This window comes from Dendropsophus ebraccatus, chromosome 13 (assembly GCF_027789765.1).
Source record: "Dendropsophus ebraccatus isolate aDenEbr1 chromosome 13, aDenEbr1.pat, whole genome shotgun sequence".
Classification (NCBI taxonomy): Eukaryota; Metazoa; Chordata; class Amphibia; order Anura; family Hylidae; genus Dendropsophus; species Dendropsophus ebraccatus.
Window position 1 is genome coordinate 46,528,967 of NC_091466.1, and position 4,800 is coordinate 46,533,766.

The 4,800-nt window shown below is 44.2% G+C and overlaps 1 long non-coding RNA gene across 1 annotated transcript; it reads left to right on the forward strand.

Annotated features, from left to right (window-relative positions):
- Positions 1–312: 312 nt before the first annotated feature.
- Positions 313–968, forward strand: LOC138770989 (uncharacterized). The gene is made up of 3 exons (XR_011359537.1): positions 313–347; positions 604–639; positions 919–968. It is a non-coding gene; the product is annotated as an uncharacterized lncRNA (long non-coding RNA).
- Positions 969–4,800: the final 3,832 nt, after the last annotated feature.

Sequence of the window (4,800 nt, forward strand, 5' to 3'; positions counted from 1 at the left end):
AGTGGGAGGGCCGGATAGGGGGCGCTCTAGTTAGACATAGAATCATATTTTTCTATTTATTTTAACAGCATTTATTCACATTACAAACTGCTGACACTGGGACTTAGTTGTTAAGGTCCCCATACACTTTATACTTTTGCTGGCTGTACCTGCAATATACAGTACTATATGGTTATTGTATAGAGCAGTGTACAGCTCACTACATTACTATTGCAATCACTTTCTTTACAATAAACTCTATAATCTGTAATATAACAATACATTTATATATGAGATGGTTTACATTCTATACACAGAGAAGAAGAGGAGGACGACGAGGACCAAGGGACGACCATGGAGATCCCCAGGTAATGAAACAAAACTTATAACATTGTGAATGCAAGGAATTGTTATTTACAATCCTGTATATAGAGAGAGGACGGGGGCGCTCTATTTAGAGGTGGGATCTAATTTCTATTGTGGGTAATAGTGAATAGTATATTACTGCAGGTGTGAGTAGAGCTGGTAAAAGAGCATTGTTTCTATATAATGTGCTCAGAAGTTCTGGTTTCCTTACACTAACCATTGATTTCCCTCCATTTCTTGGTCATTTCTCCTCGGCAGAAGCAGCAGCAGGAGGAGGAGATCCATCTTATCCAGGTAAATATAAGGGATGATACACTTACATGATAACACACCTCTATTGCTGCACTGTATATCCTCATGTCATGTCATCATATATTATATTATCAGTCACATATAATAACCACGAAAGGCCTCATGTACATAATACAGACATACAAGTGACATGGTGCCGCCTGTATCTCACCCACTAGGATAGCACTGAGTCCCCTCTCTCCAGTATAATGTCTATTCCCTATCACTGCTGACAGGTCTGATCTCAGGAAAGTCATGCTGGTTTTTCTCCTTCCCTTATAGACTGCGGGCGCTGTTCTGCTGCTGCTGCGCCACCAAGGAGGAGTAAAGGTGAGTAACCAAAATCCCATCACACCTCAGATCACTTTTATTCTGACTGTATATTTATATAGAGCCTATATATGTAACCTGTCATTATTAACACATTGCTTGTTATATATCCTATCTAGATAACACCGCGCCGCCAGTGTGAGGAGAAGACACCCGACCATCTGGAGCTGTCTGGAGGAGGAGGCGTCCGGAACATCAAGTGGTAAATGGGATGCCAATAACATCAGGAGGACACATTTACCACACATGGGGGAGGAGGAGCCCCCCTTTTACCATCAGAGATAGGAGGAATAGACACTCACAACACCTAGAGGGGTCTGGAGGAGGTGCCCTTAAAGGGGTTATCTTGGTAACTAAAAAGGAGTTTCCTTCCTCGCCGGCGTCTCACTTCTAGTTTGGTCTCCTCTCGCACCATCATCTTCTTATCTGGCAAAACGGAGGCGGCCTGAGACAGTGGGCCAGGTACTTTGTTGTGATTGTTGCATGTGGGTGAAACTAGTGGCGGTCAATGTACAAACAATGTTGCCGATGTCATCACAACATTGTGCGTACATTGACCACTGCTGGCGGCGAGTTTCACCCACATATGGTGATCACACCATAGTACCTGATCTACTGTCTCAGACCTTTGCCAGGTCAGAAGATGTTGGAATGAGATGAGTCCGAACTAGAAATGAGATGCTGGTAATGGTGGAAATATCTTTTCAGCTCCCCAGATAATCCCTTTTAACATCAAGTGGTAAATGGGGCGCCCATACCATCCGGAAGATATATTTACCACACATGGGGGAGGAGGAGCCCCCTTTTACCATCAGAGACAGGAGGAGTAGACACTCACAACACCTAGAGGGGTCTGGAGGAGGTGCCCTTAAAGGGGTTATCTTGGTAACTAAAAAGGCGTTTCCTTCCTCGCCGGCGTCTCACTTTTCGTTTGGTCTCCTCTCGCACCATCATCTTCTTATCTGGCAAAACGGAGGCGGCCTGAGACAGTGGGGCAGGTACTTTGTTGTGATTGTTGCATGTGGGTGAAACTAGTGGCGGTCAATGTACAAACAATGTTGTCGATGTCATCACAACATTGTGCGTACATTGACCACTGCTGGCGGTGAGTTTTACCCACATGTGGTGATCACACCATAGTACCTGATCTACTGTCTCAGACCTTTGCCAGATCAAAAGATGTTGGGATGAGATGTGATTGAACTGGAAGTGAGATGCTGGTAATGGTGGAAATATCTTTCCAGCTCCCCAGATAACCCCTTTTAACATCTAGAGGCAAATTAGGGGCCCGTAACATCAGGAGGATTTATTTGCCTCATATGGGGGAAGGAGGAGCCCCCTTTTACCATCAAACATAGGAGGACTAGACTCTAAGAACACCTAGAGGGGTCTGGAGGAGGCGCCCTTAGATAAGTTAACTAGGGAGCTAGAAGGCATTATCTTTCCTTTTGTCTCTCATCTGGTTTTGGTATCTTCTCATTCTACACTATCTGACTTGGCATAAAGGCAGCGGGCTGAGACAGTGGGGCAGGTACTGGGCTGTGATTGTCACATGCGGGTGAAACCAGTGGTAGCCAATGTACACACGATATTCCATCATTGTGCATATATTGGCCACTACCGGAGGGACTGGTTTCACCCACATGTGGTGATCACACCATAGTACCTGATCTCCCACCTCAGCCGCCACCTATACCAGGTCAGAAGTTGTCAGGATGAGATGTCACCAAACTGGAAGTGAGATGCCGGTGAGAGAGGAAAGGAAATGCCTGTTCAGCTCCCCAGATAACCACTGTAACACCTAGAGGCAAATGAGGCGCCATTAACCTCATTGGGGTTCATTTGCCTCAAATGGGGAGGAGGAGGCCCCCTATAACATCAGAAAAAGGGGGAGAAGACTCCTTTAACCCCCTCCCGCCCGTAAATTCACGTCTGCTGGCATCAGAAACCACCACCACCTCCTGATTACCCTCTACACCCCAGGAGCAGCCGGTGAGTATTTCCCATCTGGCACCCGGAGAGCTCAGGAATAATAGCTGCTTGTTGTAGCCCTGGGGCCATTGACACCAGGGATCTTACCACAGCGCTATTATCCGTGAACTCTCCGCTACAGGCCTGGTAAGTATCGACACATGACAACTACACACACATATATATATATATACACATAAACATGCACTACACATAGATAGCGGCTGTGATCCTGGGACTTGCTCTGATCGCCACATTTGGGGTCGGGAAGGAATTTTTCCCCTTGAGGACAATTGACTCTTCCCTCTTAGGGGTTTTTGCCTTCCTCAGGATCATCTCAGCCTCACAGCCCCCACAGTCATACATGTAAAATTACTCTCCCTATAACTTGAAATAAAATATCTTTTTTTGCCCCTTTACATCTTTGTGTCTGTGTCTTTACTTCCAGGTAGTGTCCGGATCATTCCGCACATGGTGATACCAAGTCTCGCTATTTTTAGTTACATTTTTATTTGAAAAATGGGAAAAAGGGGGTGAGTTAAATTTTCATCAAGTGGGCAGTTTTCTTATATTTTTATTTAACATTTTTAAAGGTTTCCTATTATTTGGACAAACTTCTGATATGTCATAGTGACACGCTAGAAGATTGTGTGGGTGGGGAAAAGGTGCTGAGACCCTTACTGATTGCTAGAATGAAGGGGCAGAAGTGCAGTAGGTTAATCCCCCCTCATAAGTAGATGCCCCCGGTAGTTAGGCAATTTCCCCATTAGGTGTGTGTGTGTGTGTGTGTGTGTGGGGGGGTTACCCCCTATTGCAGTACACAACGCATGTCACTGTACTCTTGCTTTACTTGATGACAGTCTTTGATACTTGCTTAAACATGTGGTCTACACTATGGTCATAAGAAGGAAAAAACACAGTGGACCATGGAAGCACCAAGTCACATGATCAGGCACAGGTGACAAGTATCCATTACCGCTACACAAAGAACAATACAGCCAATAATACCGCCATACAGTGGTCAGAATCATTTGTACACAAGTCATCACACTGCCGACTATATGAGAGAGTAAAGCACTGATCAGAGGATCTGGAGGATCGGTCAGCTCTCCTGACATGTCTAGTTTAGGAAAAACTCATATTACCGAAAGCAATTGTGGAGCGTCTCTTGGGAGCACTCTGCATTGTGTCACTCCTTTTATTCCTGCTGGAAATGTATGAATAAATGGTCGACTATTTGCTACCAAAATACATACATTTATTTTAATAAAGTTATCTTAGAAAGTAATGTAACTTTATTAAAGCAATGTATTAGTAATTTAAGGGGGGTATTTTTGAGTCTCCAGAACAATCCTTTATTTGTTTGGCAAAACCACACTAAAAACCTTAAAGAGGTTATCCATGATTAGTAAAACATGACCGTATTCCTATAGAAACAGCACCACTCCTGTCCTCAGTTTGTTTATGGAATTGCAGCTCAGATCCGCTGAAGTGAATGGAACTGAGTTGTAATACCACACACAACCTGAGGACACGTATGTCGCTATTTTTGGAAGAATGTTTTTCTAATCCTAGATAATTTCTTTAAAGCGAATCTGTCATCCATTGAACACCTACAGAACTAATGACAGTGTTATACACTTTGTACTGCAATGTTAAGGGAAACTATTACTACTGGTGATATCTCTCACACAGGTCGCTGAGGATGAAGTTAAGTTTCTTCCCTTCATCCTTAGCACAATTTCTGTGATATTAGGAGTTAAATCCCTATGTTATAAGTTGTTTTGGTGCACTGGGGGCGGGGCTACAGCTCCAACATGAACTGATCTGCCCCCTGGCTGCTCCACCCCCCTAATGAATATC